Raw genomic sequence first — 20,313 nt, 5'->3', positions numbered from 1 at the left:
GGAAAACAGTATGGAAGTTCCTCAAAAAGTTAAAAATAGAGCTACCCTATAATTCAGCAACCACACTACTGTGTATTTAACCAAAGAATACAAAAACACTAATTCAAAGGGATACATGCAACCCTATTTTTATAGCAGCATTATTTACATCAGCCAAATTATGTAAACAGCCCAAGTATCCATTGACTGATGAATGGATAAAGAAGATGTGGTATATATCTACAAAGGAATATTATGCATCCATGAAAAAGAATGAAATCTTGCCATTTGCATTGACATGGATGGAGCTAGAGAGTATAATGCTAAGCGAAATAAGTCAGTCAGAGAAAGAAATACCGTATGATTTCACTTATATGTGGAATTTAAGAAACAAAACAAAAGAGCAAAGGGAAAAAGAGACAAGCCAAGACACAGACTCTTAACTACTGGGAACAAACTAATGGTTAGCAGAGGGGAGGTGGGTGGGGGAAAGGGTGAAATAGGTGATGGGGCTTAAAGAGGGCACTCATCATGGTGAGCACTGGGTGATGTATGAAATTGTTGGATCACTCTGCCTGGAACTAATATAACATTGTATGCTAACTAGCCAGAATTAAAATAAAAACTTTAAAAAAAAAAGAAATACAATTATAAGAGAATATTATGAAAAATTATTTGCCAACAAGTTGAACAACTTAGAAGAAATGGAGAAATTAGTAGAAACATATATTACCATAACTGAAACAGAATGAAATAGAAAACTTGAACAAACTGGTAACCAGCAAAGAAATTGAGTCAGTAATCCAAACACTTCCAACAAACAAAAGCCCAGGGTCATATGGCTTCAAAGGTGAATTCTATCAAACATTTAAAGAAGTCAACATCTATTCCTCTCAAACTTTTCCAAAAACAGAAAGGGAAGGAAAATTTCCAAATTCATTCTATGAGGCCAGCATTACCCTGATACCAAAACCAGATAGAACCATCACTAAAAAAAGAGAACTACAGGTCAAAATCCCTGATAAACACGGAAGTAAAAATTCTCAATAAAATGCTAGCAAACAGAATCCAACAATATATTATAAAAAAACATTCACCACAATCAAGTGAAATTTATTCTTGTGTTGCAATAGTGGTTCAATATTCACAAATCAATCAATGAGATACACCACATTAATAAAAGAAAGGATAAAAATCGTATGGCCCTGGGATGCCTGGGTGGCTCAGCTGGTTAAGCGTCTGCCTTCAGCTCAGGTAATGATCCCAGGGTCCTGGGATCAAGTGCTATGTCAGACTCCTTGCTCAGTGGGGAACCTGCTTCTCCTTCTGCCTGCCACTCCCCCTGCTTGTGATCTATCTCTCTCCATCTCTCAAATAATAAATAAAATCTAAAAAAACTATATGGCCCTTTCAATATATTCAGAAAAAGCATCAGGCAAAGTTTGATCTCCATTCAAGATGAAAATTTTCACAAAAATAGCTTTAGAGGGAACATTTCTTAATGTGTTGAAGGCCACATATGAACAGCCCACAGTAAATATCATCCTCAATGGGGAAAAACTGAGAATTTTCTTCAACAATTAGGGAAAAGACAGGGATGTCCACTCTCAGCGCTGTTACTTAACATAGTACTGGAAGTCTAGGCAACAGCAATCCAACAACAAAAAGAAATAAAACATATCCAAATTGGCAAGGAAGAAGTCAAACTTTCACTGTTTGCAGATGACATGATATTCTACATAGAAAATATGAAAGACTCCACCAAAAAATTGCTAGAGCTGGTACAGGAATGCACTAAAGTTGCAGGATACAAAATCAACACACAGAAATCTGTAGTATTTCTATACACTAATAATGAAGCAGCAGAAAGAGAAATTAAGGAATCAATCCCATTTACAACTGCACTGAAAACCATAAGATGCCCAGGAAGAAACCTCATAAAAGAGGTGAAAGGCTTGTACTCTGAAAACTATAAATCACTGAAGAAAGAAATTGAAAATGACACAAAGAAATGAAACAGCATTCCATGTTCATGGATTAGAAGAATAAATATTGTGAAAATGTCTATACTACCCAAGGCAATCTACACATCTAATGTGATCCCTATTAAATACCAACAGCATTTTTCACAGAGCTAGAAAAAATCCTCAACTTTGTATAGAACCACAAAAGACCCTGAATAATCAAAGCAACCATGAAATACAAAAGCAAAGCTATAGGCATCACAATTCTGGACTTCAAGTTATATTGCAAACTGTAGTGATCAAAACAGTATGGTACTGTCATGAAAATAAACACAGAATGGAACAGAATGGAAAACCCAGAAATGAACTCACAACTATATGGTCAATTAAACTTTGACAATGATGGAAGGAATATCCAAAGAGAAACACATACTTTTTTCAACAAATGGTGTTGAGAACGCTGGGCAGCAACACACAAAAGAATGAAACTGAGCCACTTTCTTACACCATACACAAAAATAAATTCAAAATGGGTGAAAGACCTAAATGTGAAACAAGAAACCATAAAAGTCCTAGATGATAACACAGACAGTAACTTCTTTGACATTAGCCCTAGCAACTTATTTCTAGCTATGTCTCTTCAGGTGTGGAATACAAAAGCAAAAATAAACTATTGGAACTTCATCAACATAAAAAGCTTCTATGTGTTGAAGGAAACAATCAACAAAACTAAAAGGCAATCTATGGAATGGGAGGAGATTTGCAAATGACATATTTGATAAAAGGTTAGTATCCAAATTATATAAAGAATTTCTAAAACTCACACCCCAAAAATGAATAATCCAATTCAAAAATGGGCAGAAGACATGAAGAGACATTTTCCAAAGAAGATATACAAAATGCCAATAGACACATGAAAAGATGTTCAACATCACTCATTATCAGGAAAATGAAAATCCAAACTACAATGATATATCTCACACCTGTCAGAATGGGTAAAATCAACAACACAAGTAACAACAGGTATTGGTGAGGATGTGGAGAGAGGGAAACACTCTTGTACTACCAATGGGAATGCAAACTGGTGCATCCGTTCTGTAAAACAATATGGAGTTTCCTCAAAAATTTAAAAATAGACCTACCCTAAGATCTAGCAATTGCACTACTAGGTACTTACCCAAAGAATACAAAGATACTAATCAAAGGGAAGCATGCACTCCAATGTTTATAGCAGCACTATCTACAATACCCAAATGGTGGAAATGGCCCAAGTTTCCACTGAATGAGGAATGGATAAAGAAGAAGTGTACACAATGGAATACTACTCAGTCATAGGAAAGAATGAAACTTTACCATTTACAATGACATGGATGGGAATAAAGAGTATTATGCTCAGGGAAATAAGGCAGTCAGAGAAAGACAAAGACCATATGATTTTACTCAAATGTGGGATTTAAGAAACAAAACAAACGAGCAAATTGACAATAAAAGAGAGTGAGTCAAGCCAGGAAACAGATGCCTAACTATAGAGAACAAACTGATGGTTAGCAGAAGGTAGTTGGTGGAGAGAGGGGTTAAATAGGTATTGAAGATTAAAGAGGGCAATTGTGATAAGCACGGGGTGATATGTGGAAGTGTTGAATCACTATTTGTATAACTGAAACTAATATTACATTTTTTTGTTAACTAACTGGAATTTAAATAAATTTTAAGGAAAAAAAGAAAAAAGAAAGAGAGAGCAAGAGAGAGAGAGAGAGAGATAGATAATTAGAAAAAAATAATTTGAAATTATCCAGAATAACAAAAAGAAAAAAAGAAGTGAAAAAGTGTGAAGAAAGCATACAGGAGTTATATGACACCATCAAAAGAAACAATATATATATTACAGGAATCCCAGAAATCTAATAGGAAGAGAGAGAGGTAGGAAGTATATGTAAAGTGATAATCGCTGAAAAGTTCCCAAACATGGGGATAAAAATGGACATTGAAATTCATGAGGTCCAAAACCCACCAAGTGTGTTGAATATGAAAAGGACTACACTAAGACACATTTTAATGAAATTGTCAACTCCCCCCACAGGAGAGTTTTGAGAGCAGGAATAGAAAAGCGACTCATCTCATACACAGAAAACCCTATAACAATATCATTGGTTATCTCAACAAAAACTTTTCTGGCCAGGAAAGTGTGGGATAATATGTAAAAAATATTGAAAGAAAAAAATTGTCAACCAAGAAATATGATCAGCAATGCTTTTCTTCAAAAATGAAAGAGAAATAAAAACATTCCAAAGGAAAAAAAAATGATGGAATACATCACCTCTAGTCAAAATTTATAAGAGTTGCTAAAAGGCACTTTTTTCAAGCAAAAATCAAAGGATGTGAATTAACATATAAAGTATATGAATGTGCCATAAATGAGTGAAACAATATGATAATTGTCTTTCTCTGCTTGATTTATTTTGCTTATCATTACCTCCTCCAGTCCCGTCCATGTTGCTGAAAATGTTGAGAAATCATTCTTTTTGATGGCTAATATTCCATTGTATATATGGACCACATATTCTTAATCCAGTCAGCTGCTGAAGGGCATCTCGGCTCCTTCCACAACTTAGCTATTGTGGACAAAGCTGCTATGAGCATTGGGGTGCATATGGCCCTTCTCTTCACTATGTCTGTATCTTTGGGGTAAATACCAAGTAGTACAATGGCTGGATCATAGGGTAGCTCAATTTTTAACTTTTTTAAGGGACCTCCACATTGTTTTCCAGAGTGGCTGTACCAACTTGCATTCCCACCAACAGTGGAAGAGGGATCCCCTTTCTCCACATCCTCTCCAACATTTGTTGTTTCCTGCCTTGTCAATTTTTGCCATTCTAACTGACATAAGGTGGTAGCTCAATGTGGTTTTGATTTGAATTTCCCTGATGGCTAACGATTTTGAACACTTTTTCATGTGTCTGTTAGCCATTTGTATGTCTTCATTGGAAAAGTGTCTGTTCATATCTTCTGCCCATTTTTTGATTCGATTATTTATTTCCCATGTATTGAGTTTGAGAAGTTCTTTGTAGATCTTGGATACTAATCTTTTATCTGTAGTGTCATTTCCAAATAACTTCTCCCATTCTGTGGGCTGCCTCTTAGTTTTTTTGACTGTTTCCTAGGCTGTGCAGAAGCTTTTTATCTTATGAAGTCACACAAGTTCATTTTTTCTTTTGCCTGAATATCAGAAGCACAATTGCCTGAATATCAGCGCAGCAGGCCCCTCCCCCAGAAGGCAGGCTGAAAAATCAAGAAGCCCACATCCCTAAGGCCCCTATACAACAAGAGCACATGGCCTGGGTCCTGGTCAATAATTTGGGCTCTGGGCAACCCCGCAACCTCTCCTCATCAGAATGACGAGAAGGAGAAATCCCCCCCCACCAGCAAAGAAAAGATAACGAGTCTGTGGCCTCTGCCACAGAACTGATGGATATGGATATAACCAAATTGTCAGAAATGGAGTTCAGAGTAACAATGGTCAAGATGTTGTGTAGACTTGAAAAAAATGTTAATGAAAATATTAACAAGAATATAGATTCTCTAAGGGAGGAAATGAGAGTGAATCTGGCAGAAATTAAAAATGCTGTGAATCAAATGCAGTCAAAACTAGATGCTCTGATGGCCAGGGTAAATGAGGCAGAAGAAAGAATTAGTGAATTGGATGATGGGATGGTAGAAGAGAAAGTTAAAACAGAAACTTGGCACAAAAAAATTCCAATCTCAAGAATGTAGATTACAGGAGATTACTGACTCAATGAAACGTTCCAATGTCAGAATCCTACGCCATGTCACGTCATAGTGCAATTTGCAAATATTAGATCCAAGAATACAGTATTGAAAGCGGCCAGGGAGAAGAAATTTCTCACGTACAGAGGCAAAAATATCAGAATAACATCAGACCCGTCTACACAGACCTGGAATGAGAGGAAGGGTTGGCAGGATATTTTTAAAGCTCTATCGAAGAAAAACATGCAGCCAAGGATCCTTTATCCAGCAAGGCTGTCATTTAGAATTGATGGAGTGATAAGGACCTTCCAGGATTGGCAGAAACTGTCCAAATTCATAACCACAAAACCAGCCCTACAGGAGATATTAAGGGGGTTCTACAAAAGTAAAAAGGCCCCAAGAGTGATACAGAACAGAAATTTACAACCTATAGAAACAAAGACTTTACAGGCAACATGACATCTTTAAAATCATATCTCTCAGTAATCACTCTCAATGTGACCCAAACATTCTTAAGCAGGATGGTCCTTCCAAGTGTTTGAATTCCTTCCAAATTTTTTCTTGTGTTTGGGTTCCAGTTTCAAAGCATTGTAGTTTGAGAATATGCAGGGAATAATCTCAATCTTTTGGTGTCAGTTGAGACCTGATTTATAACCCAGTATGTGTTCTATTCTGGAGAAAGTTCCATGTGCATTTGAGAAGAATGAGTATTCTGTTTTTTTAGAGTGGGATGTTCTGTATATATTTATGATGTCCATCTGGTCCAGTGTCTCATTCAAAGCTGTTTGTTTGTTGATTTTCTGCTTAGTTGATCCATGTATTGCTGAGAGTCGAGTGTTGAGGTCCCTTACTATTAATGTATTACTATCTTTATGTCTCTTTATTTTGGCAAACAGTTGGCTTATGTAGTTGGCTGCTCCCATGTTGGGGGCATAGATATTTATTTACTATTGTTAGATCCTCTTGTTGGATAGACCCTTTAAGAATGATATAGTGTCCTTCTGTATCTCTTACTTCACTCTTTAGCTTAAAATCTAATTTGTCTGATATGAGAATTTCTACCCCAGCTTTCTTTTGAGGTCCATTGGCCTGAAAAATGGTTCTCCATCCCTCACTTTCAGTCTGGGTGTATCTTTAGGTTCAAAATGAGTCTCTTGTAGACAGCAAATGGATTGGTCATGTCTTTTTATCCAATCTGCAACCCTGTGGCCCTTTATGGGAGCATTAGGCCTATCACGTTCAGAGTGATTATTGAGAGATATGATTTTAATGTCATCATGTTGCCCATGAAGTCCTTGTTTCTATAGATTGTCTCTGTAAATTTTTGTTCTGTATCACTCTTGGGGTCTTTCTTCTTTTATAGAAACCCCTTTAATATTTCTTGCAGGGCTGGCTTGGTGGTCATATGTTCTTTCAGTTTCTGCCAGTCCTGGAAGGTCCTTGTCTCTTCATCCATTCTGAATGACAGCCTTGCTGGATAAAGTATCTTTGGCTGCATGTTCTTCTCATTTAGTACCCTGAATATGTCTTGCCAGCCCTTTCTGGCTTGCCAGGTCTCTCTGGACAGGTTTTACATTATCCTGATGTTCCTCCCTCTGTACGTAAGAAATCTCTTTCCCCCCCTTGCTACTTTCAAGATTGTTTTCTTGGATCTAAGATTTGCAAATTGTACTATTATGTGTCGTGTTGTCGGTCTGTTCTCATTGACCTTGGAGGGGTCCTCTCTGCCTCTTGGATATGAATGCTTGTTTCCTTTCCCAGATTAGGGAAGTTCTCAGCTATGATTTGCTCAAATATATCTTCTAGATCTCTCTCTTTCTCCACTTCCTCGGGGATCCTGATAATTCTGATATTAGAGCGTTTCACTTAATTTTTGAAATTGGATTTATTTTTCCAATGCCACCTCTTTTTCCTTCTTTTCTGTCATCTTACCCTCTAACTCCCTAATTTGTTCTTCTCCCTCATTTACCCTGGCAGTCAGAGTATCTAGTTTAGACTGCATAAATATTCATAGCATTTTTTGGTTTGGCCAGATTAGATTTCATTTCAGCCCTTAGAGTTTCTATATTTTTGCTACTATTTTTCTGAAGCCTAGATATCATCTTCATAATTGTTACTCTGAAATCCATTTCTCACATCTTGGTTATATCCATATCCAGTAGTTCTGTGGCAGAGGCTGCAGTCTCTGTTTCTTTCCTTTTTTGGGGGGGTCTTCCTCTTTGTCATTCTGATGAGGTGTGTTCGGGGGAATGTACAGAGTCCAAATTATTGACCAGGACCTAAGCAAGGCGCACTTGTTTTATAGGGACCTTAGGGATGTGGGCTTCTTGTTCTTCCAGCCTGCCTTCTAGGGGAAGGTTCTGCCACGCTGATACTCAGGCAACCCTGTTTGGAAAGAGTTGTCCAGCCCCCTGGGGGGGCATGAGCTCACTGAGAACCAGTTTTGGGGGCTTTTGTTCTCTGGTAGCTTTTCCTGGTGGCTTTCAGTGCCTCTCCTGAGAATCAGAGCAAAAGTGACCGTATCCAAATCTCTGTCTCAGAACAGAGAGATCACAGTCTGCTCTTCACTGAGCTCTCCAGGCCACATTGACTTGGTTTCTGTGGGTGCTGCTAAAAACTCCCAGCATTCTGGTTTGTGGGCCCCACAGCCACTATCTCAGTCCTCGCTCCCAGAGCCAGGCACGTCACTGCCCTTCATGCTTCTAAAACTGCCAGCCACCCCCGATTTGCACGCATGCCCCCAAGCTCCAGGTTTCTATCTGGGGGCCTGCCCTAATGACCCTTTGCTGCCACTACTGGTCTGTGAGTCCTGCCTCGTCTTCAGTGCAGGAGGCCTTTGCCTCCCTGGAGCCAAGAGCATGGAAGCTCCCTCCCTCTTCCATTTATCTTCTGATAACTGCCCATAAAATCTCGGCTCCCCACTTCATACCTTGAGACTAACAGCCGGAGATATTCTGTTAGGAAAGATCCAGATATATCTTCTTACATCTCAGGCTGATTTCATGTGTGTTCAGAATGGTCTGGTAGATATACAGCTCGATTCAGGGTACTGATTGAAATAGGGTCCCCTACTCCTCTGCCATCTTTCCCCCTCCCCCCATGTCTATTTTTATGCCAATACAATACTGTATTGATTACTACAGCTTGGTAGTGTAATTTGAAGTCTCGAATTGTGATACCTTCAGTTTTGTTTTTCTTTTTCAACATTTATTTTACTTTTTGAGGTCTTTTATGGTTCCCAACAAACTTTAAGATTGTTTGGTTCAGTTATGTGAAAATTGTGTTGGTGTTTTGATAAGGATTGTATTAAATGTGTAGATTGCTTTGGGTAGTATAGATATTTTAACAATATTTGTTCTCCCAATCCATGAGCAAGGAATGTTTTTCTATTTCTTGTGTTGTCTTTAATTTCTTTTTCAGTGTTTTTTAGTTTTCAGAGTAGAGGTCTTTCACCTCTTTGATTAAGTTTATTCCCAAGGATTTATTTTTGGTACAATTTTAAATGGGATTGTTTTATTAATTTCTGTTTATGCTACTTTATTATTGGTGTATAAATATTTGCTCAGCACCTGGGTGCCTCAATTGGTTAAACATCTGCCTTTGGCTCAGGTCATAATACCAATGTCCTGGGATCTAGCCCCATGTTGGCTTACTGCTTACTGGGGGGCCTGCTTCTCCTTTTTACCCTCCCTCTGCTCCCTCCCCATTTGTGATTTCTCTCTCGCTTTGCCTCTTTCAGGTAAATAAATAAAGCCTTTTTAAAAATAAATAAAAGAAATGCATTTGTCTGCATTGATTTTTATCTTGCGGCCTTACTGGATTCATTTATTAGGTCTAGTAGTTTATTTTGTTGTTGTTGGAGTCTTTAGGTTTTTCTATCTGTAGTATCATATAATCTGGGAATAGGGAAAGCTTTACATCTTTCTTACTAATCTGGATGCTTTTTGTATCTTTCTCCTATCTGACTGCTGTGGCTAGGAATTCCAGTACTATGTTGAATAAGTGGTGAGAGTGAACATCTTTGTCTTGTTACTGACCTTAGTGGGGAAGTTCTTAGTTTTTCCCCATTGAGTATGATGTTCACCATGGGTTTTTCATATCAGGCCTTTATTATGTTGGTGTATGTTCCCTCTAAACCTACTTGGCAGAGGGTTTCTATCATGAATGGATGTTATAGTTTGTCAAATGCATTTTCTGCATCTATTTGAAATGACCATATGGTTTTTACCATTTCTCTTATTGAAGTAATGTATCACATTGATTTATTTGCAAATACTGAACCACCCTTGCATCCCAGGAATAAATCCCATTTGATTGTGATGTATGATTTATTTAATGTATTGTTGGATTCGTTTTGCAAGTCTTTTGTCAAGGATTTTTGCATTTATGTTCATCAGAGATATTAGCCCATAGTTCTTTCTCCCTCTCTCTCTATCTCTATCTTTTTGTGGAGTCTTTATCTGGTTTGTTATCAGTGTAATGCTGGAGACTTAGAATGAGTTTGAAAGTTTTCCTTCCTTTTTCTATTTTTTTTTTAATATTTTGAGATGTAGGGGAAGTAATTCATTAAATCATTAATGTTTGGTAGAATTCAACTGTGAAACCATTTTGTCCTGGACTTCATTTATTGGGGGTTTTTTGACTTCATTTGCCAGAAATCAGTCTGTTAAAATTTTCTGCTTTTTCTTTTTTCCATTATGGTAGGTTATATGTTTCTTTTTTAATTTAAATTCAATTAATTAACATATAATGTATTATTAGTTTCAGAGGTAGAAGTCAGTGATTCATCATTCTTTTTTTTTTTTAAAGATTTTATTTATTTATTTGACAGAGAGAGAGAGAGAGAGACAGCCAGCGAGAGAGGGAACACAAGCAGGGGAGTGGGAGAGGAAGAAGCAGGCTCATAGCAGAAGAGCCTGATGTGGGGCTAGATCTCAGAACGCCGGGATCACACCCTGAGCCGAAGGCAGACGCTTAACCGCTGTGCCACCCAGGAGCCCCAGTGATTCATCATTCTTATATAATACCTAGTGTTCATTACATCAAGTTCCCTCCTTAATGTCCATCACCCAGTTACCCCATACCCCCACCCACCTCCCCTCCAGTAACCCTCAGTTTGTTTCCTATGATTAAGAGTCTCTCATGGATTGTCTCCCTCTCTGATTTCATCTTGTTTTATTTTTCCCTCTCTTCTCCTATGATCCTGTATGCTATTTCTTATATTCCACATGAGTTAAACCATATGATAATTATCTTTCTCTGACTGACTTATTTGACTCAGTGTAATACCCTCTAGTTCCCTCCATGTTATTGCAAATGGCAAGACTTCAATTTTTGATGGCTGAGTCATATTCCATTGTGTGTGTTTGTGGATATATATATATATATATATATCACATCTTTATCCATTCATCTGTCAGTGGACATCTGGACTCTATCCATAGTTTAGCTATTGTGGACATTGCTACTATAAACATTGGGATGCAGGTGCTCCTTCAGATCATTATATTTATATCATTGGGGTAAATATCTAGTAGTCCAATTGTTGGGTTCTGGGTAGCTCTATTTTCAACTTTTTGAGGAACCCCCACACTTTTTCCAAAGTGGCTGCACCAGTTTGCATTCCCAACACAAGTGTGACAGTGTTCTCTTTCTCCACATACTCACCACCAACTATCATTTCCTGACTTGTGAATTTTAGCCATTGTGACTGGTGTGAGGTGGTATCTCATTGAGGTTTTGATTTGTATTTTCCTGACGCTGAGTAATGTTGAGCATTTTCTCATGTATCTGTTAGCCATTTATGTTTTTGGAGAAATGTTTATTCACATTTTCTGCCCACGACCTGACTGGATTTTTTGTTTTAGGGGTGTTGAGTTTGATAAATTCTTTATAGATTTTTTGATACTATCCCTTTATCTGATAAGACATTTGCAAATATCTACTCCCATTCTGGTAGTTGTCCTTTGGTTTTGTTAACTGTTTTCTTTGCTGTGCAAAAGAAAATGTCTATGCTACCTAGAGCATTCTATACATTCAATGCAATCCCTATCAAAATACCATCAACCTTTTTCACAGAGTTGGAACAAATAATCCTAAAATTTATATGGAACAAGAAAAGACCGTGAATAGCCAGAGGAATGTTGAAGAACCAAAGCTGGTGGCATCACATTTCTGGACTTCAAGCTCTATTATAAAGCTGTAATCATCAAGACAGCATGTTACTGGCACAGAAGTAGGCACATAGATCAATGGAACAAAACAGAAAACCCAGAAATGGACCCTCAACTCTATGGTCAACTAATCTTCGACAAAGCAGCAAAGAATATGTAAAGGAAAAAAAAAGACAGTCTTTTCAATAAATGGTACTGGGAAAATTGGACAGCCACATGCAGAAGAATGAAACTGCACCACTTCCTTATACCATACACAAAAATAGACTCAAAATGGATGAAAGACCTCAATTTGAGACAAGAATCCATCAAAATCCTGGAGGAGAAAATTAGCAGCAACCTCTGTGACCTGAATGCAGCAACTTGCTAGACATGTCTCCAAAGGCAAGGGGGAAAAAAAGCAAACATGAACTATTGGAACTTCATCAAGGTTATGTGTTTTTCTTACAATTTTTTGTATTTCTGTGGTGTTGGTTATTTCTCTTCCTTTGTTACTTTGTTTGTATGAATCCTATTTTTTTTTAATACATCTCGCTAGAGGTTCATCAATTTTGTTGATCTTTTCGAAGAACAGTTCCCAGTTTCAATGTTTAGTTCTACTGTTTTTTCTTAGCTCTATATCATTTATTAATGCTCTGTTTTTTATTATTTCCTTTCTTCTGTTGGCTTTGGATTTTATTCTTCTCTCTATAGTTTCTTTAGGTATAAGGTTAGGTTGTTTATTTGATATTTTTTCTTGCTTCTTGAGGTAGACCTGTATTGCTCTAAACTTTCCTCTTAGAACCCCTTTTGCTGAATCCCAAAGATTTTGAACCACTCGTGTTTCATGTTAGTTGGTTCAATGTACTTTTAAATTTCTTCTTTGATTTCTTGGGTGAACCATTCATTGTTTAGTAACATGTTATTTAATTTTTGTGTATTTGTGGTCTTTCTAGATTTTTTTCTTGTGGTTGATTTCTAGTTTCATCACATTTTGGTCAGAAAAGATGCATGGTGCCTTCTATTTTTTAGTTAGCTGAGACATTTTTGTGGTCTAATATGTTGTCTAATCTGGAAAATATTCTACGTACACTTGAAAAGAATGTGTATTGTGCTGTTTTAGGATAGACTGTGCTGAATATATCTCTGTAATCCTTCTGGTCCATGTGTGATTCAAAGCCAATATTTACTTGTTGATTTTCTGTTTTGATGATCTGTCCATCTATATAAATAAGGTGTTAAAGTCCCCAATTTTTATCTTATTATTAATTATTCCTTTATGATTATTATTAATTACTTTATGTATTTGTGTGCTCCTATGTTGGATGCATAAATACTTACAATTATTATATCATCTTGTTGGATTGTTCCCTTTATTATCATATAGTGTCCTTCTTTGTCTCTTGTTACAGTCTTTGCTTTAAAGTCTATTTTTTCTGATGTAGGCATTGCTACTCTTGTTTTCTTTTGAAATCCTTTTGCATGATGAAGCTTTCTCCATTCTCTCACTTTCAATCTGCAGGTGCCTTTCAGTCTGGAATGAGTCTCTTTAGGCAACATATAGAAGGTTGTGGTTTTTTATCCATTCTATCACCCTATTTCTTTTGATTGGAGGGTTTAGTCCATTTGCATTCAAAGCAGTTATTGATAGAGATGTATTTATTGCCATTTTGTTACTCATTTTGTGGTTGTTTTGTAGTTTTTCTGTTTTTCTTCCTCTCTTTCATGGTTTGCTGGACTTCTTTAGTGATATACTTGGATTCCTTTCCCTTTGTTTTTTGTATATCTATTTCTGGTTTTTGATTTGTGGCTATCGTTATGTTTTACATAACATCTTCTTCATATAGCAGTCTCTATGAAGTTGATGACCATTTTGTACGTATGTATGTATGTATTTTTGTATGTATGTATTTATTTGAGGCAGAGAGAGAGCAGAGGGAGAGGGGGAATCTCAAGAATACTCTGCACTGAGGTTGGAGCCTGGCACAGAGCTTGATCCCATGACTCTGAGATCATGATCTGACCCCAAATCAAGAGTTGGATGCTTAACAGACTGAATCACCCAGGTGTCCCAAGTTGATGGTCATTTAAATTTGAACCCATTCCTTACTATTTTCTAACCCCCCATGTCTTAGGCATGTTGTTTCATATTTTATATCCTTTTATTTTGTGATTTTCTTACTGATATTTACAGATGTACTTATTTTTTACTGATTTTGTGTTACTTACTTTTCATTCTCTCTCTTATGGTATTTCCTCTCCACTCAAAATGTACCCTCTAATATTTCCTGTAAGGCTGGTTTAGTGGTCGTGAACTCCTTTAGTTTTTGTCTGTGTGAGAAACTTATCTCTCCTTGTATTCTGACTAATAGCCTTGTTGGACACAGCATTCTTAGCTGCAGATTTTTCCCTTTCAGGACTTTGAATATATTGTGCCACTCCCCTCTGGCCTTCAAAGTTTCTGCTGAAAAATCCACTGATAACCTTATGGGGTTTCCCTTGTATGTAACTGTCTTCTTTTTTCTTTCTGCTTTAACACTTTTTTCTTTATCAATACATTTTCCCTTTTAATTATTATGTTTCTTGATATGGACCTCCTTGCATTGATTTTGTTGGGTGATCTCTATGACTCCTAGATCTGGATATCTGTTTCATTCTCCAGATTACAGAAGTTTTCAACTATTATTTCTTGAAATAATTTTCTGCCCCCTTTTCTTTTTCTTCTGTGGTCCCTATAATGTGAATGTTATTACACTTGATGGACTCACTGCATTCCCTGAATCTATTCTTGTTTTGCATGATTATTTTGTCTCTCATTTGCTCAGCATGACTAATTTCCATTACTGTCTTCCAATTCATTTATTTGTTTCATCTAGCCTGCTGTTTATCCCATGAAATGTGTTTTTAACTTCATGTACTCTGTTCTTCATGTCTACTAATTTTTTATCTGTTAAGCATCTCACTGATATCTTCCACTCTTTTCTTAAGGCCAGTGAGTATCTTCATGATCATCAGTTTAATTTCTCTCTCTGCCATATTACTCATAACTGTTTTTGTTTAGGTCTCCTGCTGTGGTTCTGTTCTGTTCATTCATTTGGGAAATTTTCCCCTTTCTCCTCATTCTATCCACATCTTTGTGTCTGTTTCTCTGTGTTAGGAATGTCGGCTATGTCTCCTGCTCTTGAAGGTAATTGCCTTATGAAGAGGGAGTCCTATAGTGCCCTGCTTTGAGTATCTACTGTTCCCCAGGGCCTGGTGTTTCTTATGCATGTTGTGTGTGCTCTGCTGTTGTGTCTTGGCCACTTTTTTTTCAGTCTACTCATCTACAGAGGCTCTTTTTGCCTGTTGTGGGCTGTGTTTGGTCTCCTTCAGGGATGGGGTATATTTTAACAAGGTACGCACTGGTCTTCTTATGGAATGAAACCTGCCACTGCTGCCGTCACTGGAATCAATGGCCCACAAAATGCACAGATCAACAGAACTGGTATTGGCAGTGGTTTGTGCTTGTCTTCTGGGCAAGTATACCCACAGCACCAAGAATGAGGTAAGCATGGCTGAAAAGGATGGATCCACCAAAACATGGGGTAAGGGAGACAGGCCTGGTGTAAGCGAGTTAGAGAGTATCAGCAACTCGCTGGTTCCTACAGGTGGCCTTGTGTTAATGTCTGGGGGCAGGGGATGGAAATGGCACCTACCAGCTCCTTTGTTCTGGGAGGAGTGTCCCTGCCATCCCTACCTCTATGACATGCTCTGAGATGAATAAATAACTCTCACTTTCCTATGTCCCAGGTGTTTTTCAAACTTGTGTGTATCTGCGAGAGCTATTTGTTGTGCTGTCTTTAAGGGTAGGGATTCCACTCCCTAAACCCTCTGGTTTCTCCCAGAGCTGAGATTATTGATTTTTTACAATTTTAGGCTTTAAGTCCTGCTGATTGTAAAAACTCATAAAATTTAACCACTCTCACTCTCAAAGGCAAATGTTATGGGGATTTAGCTTCCCTATTTGGGCTCCCTGATGTGATATTCTGTTTTTCACCCTTCTCCATGATCTTAGTTCCCTCCGAGTTATGGAGGGCCATGGTCCATTTTATTCCCAAACTAGATCTCTGCCCTTCCTACTTTCTTTAACTTGGCCTTTCCTCTTTAGTTGTGGAAATTATTCTGACATTCTTCAGGTAGTTTCCTGGGTTATGATTTGAGTGTTACCTAGTTTGTATCAGTGGATGGAGACATGCTTAGGATCCTCTTACTCAGGGACACCTGGGTGGCTCAGTCAGTTAAGCATCAGCCTTTAGCTCAGGTCATGATCCCAGGATCCTGGGATCAAGTCCCACATCAGGCTCCTTGCTCAGTGGGGACCCTGCTTCTGTCTGCTATTCCCCCTGGTTGTGCTCTCTCTCTCTCTGACATAATAAATAAATAAAATCTTTTTTAAAAAAGGATCCTCCTACTCAGTCATCTTCCCAGCCTCCTCCTTAAATGACCACTTTTAAAAAGAACAAATAGCTTTCACAGACCCTCAGTGTTAGCATAATTGATTTTTATAATTATATGACAAATATAAAAAATAAAACTGATTTTGTTATTTTTGTGATTTTTACTGTTTATTTAAGTTAAAAACAAAGAAACAAACAGTTCATTCATCCCTCCTCCCCCAAACACCTCTTGCAACTACCAATCTGCTCCGTGTATATATGAGCTTGGATTTTTTTTTTTAGATTCCACATATAAGAGAGACCATATATTTGTCTTTCTCTGTCTCATTTATTTCACTTTGCATAATGCCCTCATGCTCCATCCATGTTGTTGCAAATGGCAAGATTTTACTTTTATTTATGTCTGAATTGTATATATGTTAGATGATCTCTTAAATGCATTGTTGAATTTGGTTTGCTGATATTTATTGAGGATTTTTGCATCAGGGATACTGGCCTGCAATTTTTTTTGTGACATCTTTGTGTGGCTTGGGTAACAGTAATGATGACCTTGTAAAATGTGTTTGGAAGAATTACACCATCTTCTATTTTTGGAAGTTTGAGGGGATTGGAATTTATTCATTTTTTAATGTTTAGTAGATTTCACTAGCAAAGCCATCTGGTCCTGAGCTTTCATTTGTTGGGAGGTTTTTGATTACTGACTCAATTTCCTCACAAGTAATTGGTCTATTCAGATTTTCTATTTCCTTATGATTCTGTGTTTATAAAAACTTTATCCATTCCTTCTAGGTTGTCCAGTTTGTAGGTTTACACTTGTTCATAGTAGTTTCATGATCCTTTCTATTTCTGTGGTATCACTTGTAACATCTCTTTCATTTATGATTTTTTAAAAGATTTTATTTATTTATTTGACAGAGAGAGAGAGACAGCCAGCGAGAGAGGGAGCACAAGCAGGGGGAGTGGGAGAGGGAGAAGCAGGCTCCCAGCGGAGGATCCTGATGTGGGGCTCGATCCCAGAATGCCGGGATCACGCCCTGAGCCAAAGGCAGACGCTTAATGACTGCACCACCCAGGCGCCCCTCATTTCTGATTTTTGAATACTTTCCCTTTTTTCTTGTTGAGTCTAGCTAAAGATTTGTCAAATTTATTTAGCTTTTCAAAGAACCATCTCTTAGTTTTAATAATCTTCTCTATTGTCCTTTTAGTATCTACTTATTTCTGCTCTCATCTTTATTATTGCCTTCCTCCAACTAACTTTGTTTCTTTTTTCTTCTTTTCCTAGTTCCTTGAGAGATAAAGATAGGTTGTTAATTTCAGACTTTTCTTGTTTCTCAAGGTAAGCATTTATTGCCGTAATCTTCCTTCTTAGAACTGCTTTTGATGTATCCCATAAATTTTGTTGTGTTACATTTCTACTTTTGCTTGTCTCAAGTATTTTTAAAATTTCTGTTTTGATTTCTTCTTTGACACATGGGTTGTTCAGTAGCATGTTGTTTAATCTCAATGTATTTAAATTTTCCAGTTTTATTTGTATAAATTTCTATTTCCATGCTATTATGGTTGAAAAAAAGATGCTCAATATCATTTCAGTACTTTAAATTTATTTTTTAAGATTTTATTTATTTATTTGATAGAGCGCAAGAGAGCACAAGCAGGGGGAGTGGCAGGCAGAGGAAGGAGCAGGCTCCTTGCTGAGGGAGGACTCTATCCCAGGACTCTGGGATCATGACCCAAGCTAAAGGCAGATGCTTAACTGACTGAGTCACTCAGGCACCCCAATTCTCTTGAATTTATTAAGACTTCTTTTGTGGACAATCTTATGATCTATCTTTGCAAATGTTCTATGTGCACTTGAAAAGAATGACATTCATTTTCTTTTGGATGGAATCTTTAAATATCTGTAAGTCCATCTGGTCTAATATATTCTTTTTTAAAATACTTTATTATGTTATGTTAGTCATCATGCAGTACATCCTTAGTTTTTGATGTAGTGTTCCATGATGCATTGTTTGTGTATAACACCCAGTGCTCCATGCAATACATGCCCTCCTTAATACCCATCACCGGCCTATCCCAATTCCCCAACCCCCTCCCCTCTGAAGCCCTCAGTTTGTTTCCCAGAGTCCACAGTCTCTCATGGTTCATTCCCCCTTCTGTTTACCCCCTTCATTCTTCCCTTCCTTCTCCTACTGATCTCCCTGTTATTTCTTATGTTCCATAAATGAGTGAAACCATATGATAATTGTCTTTCTCTGCTTGACTTATTTCACTTAGCATGATCTCCTCCAGTCCTGTCCATGTTGCTGCAAATGTTGGGTAATCGTTCTTTCTGATGGCTGAGTAATATACCATTGCTTATATGGACCACATCTTCTTAATCCAGTCATCTGTTGAAGGACATCTCGGCTCCTTCCCCCACTTAGCTATTGTGGACAACGCTGTTATGAACATTGGGGTGCATATGGCCCTTCTCTTCACTGCGTCTGTATCTTTGGGGTAAATACCCAGTAGTGCAATGGCTGGGTCATAGGGTAGTTCTATTTTTAACTTTTTCAGGGACCTCCACACTGTTTTCCAAAGTGTCTGTACCAACTTGCATTCTCACCAAAAATGTAAGAGGGATCCCCTTTCTCCACATCCTCTCCAACATTTGTTGTTTCTTGCCTTGTCCATTTTTGCCATTTTAACTGGCATAAGGTGATATCTCAATGTGGTTTTGATTTACAAAATCAATACTCAGAAATCAGTTGCATTTCTATACACGAACAATGAGACTGAAGAAAAAGAAATTAGGGAATCAATTCCATTTACAATAGCACCAAAAATCATACGGTATCTTGGAATTAACTTAACCAGAGAGGTAAAGGATCTATATTCTAGAAACTGAAGATCACTCTAGAAAGACGTTGAAGAAAACACAAAAAGATGGTCTAATTCATTGTTAAAAGCTGATATTTTTATTGATTTTCTCTCTGGATGCTCCATCCATTGATGTAAGTGAGGTATTAGGGTTCCCTACTATGATTGTATTGCTGTCTATTTATCCCTTATTTCTGTAAATTACCTTTTGTATTTGGGTGTTACTTTGTTGGGTGAATAAGTATTTACATATGTTAGAGCCCCTTGGTGGATTGACCCCTTCATAATTATGTAATGTCTTTTTTTGTCTCTTACTATAGTCTTTGTTTTAAAATCTATTTTGTCTGATATAACTATTGCTACCCCCACTCTTTTTTGGTTTGAATTTACATACAATAACTTTTTCCATCCCCTAGCTTTCATCTGTATGTGTCCTTATGTCTGAAGTGAGTCTCCTTTAAGCAGAGGCTTACATATAACAATTTATTTCTCTAACAGTCTATTCTAGGTTGGTAACAATTTAAGCTTGTTCTCATTCTAAAGCTAAACATTTTAGCATTCTCCACACCACACACACATTTTACGTTTTTTATGTCTGTCACATGCCTAAGGGATGTCTTATGCATCCCTTAACTAATCATTTTAATCATAGTTCTTTTTACTGATTTTGCCTTTAACCTTTATATTAACTTTATAAGTAATTAATCCACTACCTTTACTGTATATTTACTTTTCCAGTGATTTCTTCTTTCCTATGTGTTCTTGTTACTAATTATCACCTTTACTTCTCAACTGAGTGAAGTCCTTTTAAAATTTCTTGTAAATCCAGTGTAATGGTGATTAACTCCTTTAGCTTTTGCTTATCTGGAAATTATCTCTCCTTCCATTCTGAATGATAACTTTGTTGGGTCGAGTATTCTTGGCTGAAAGTTTTTTTTTTTTCAACAATTTGAATATATTATGCTACTCCCTTCTGGTCTGTAAAGTTTGTGCTGAAAAATCTGCTGATAGTCTTATGGGGGTTCCCTTGTATTTAACAATTTGTTTTACTCTTGTTGCTTTTCATATTTTCTACCTGTCTTTAACTTTTGAAATTTTAGGTATAATTTTTCTTGGTGTGTGTCTCTTTAGGTTCATCTTATTTGGAACTTTTTGGGC

The sequence above is a fragment of the Ursus maritimus genome (assembly GCF_017311325.1).
Source record: "Ursus maritimus isolate PB19 chromosome X unlocalized genomic scaffold, ASM1731132v1 scaffold_X1, whole genome shotgun sequence".
NCBI classification, from domain to species: Eukaryota; Metazoa; Chordata; class Mammalia; order Carnivora; family Ursidae; genus Ursus; species Ursus maritimus.
This window is presented reverse-complemented; position numbering follows the sequence as displayed.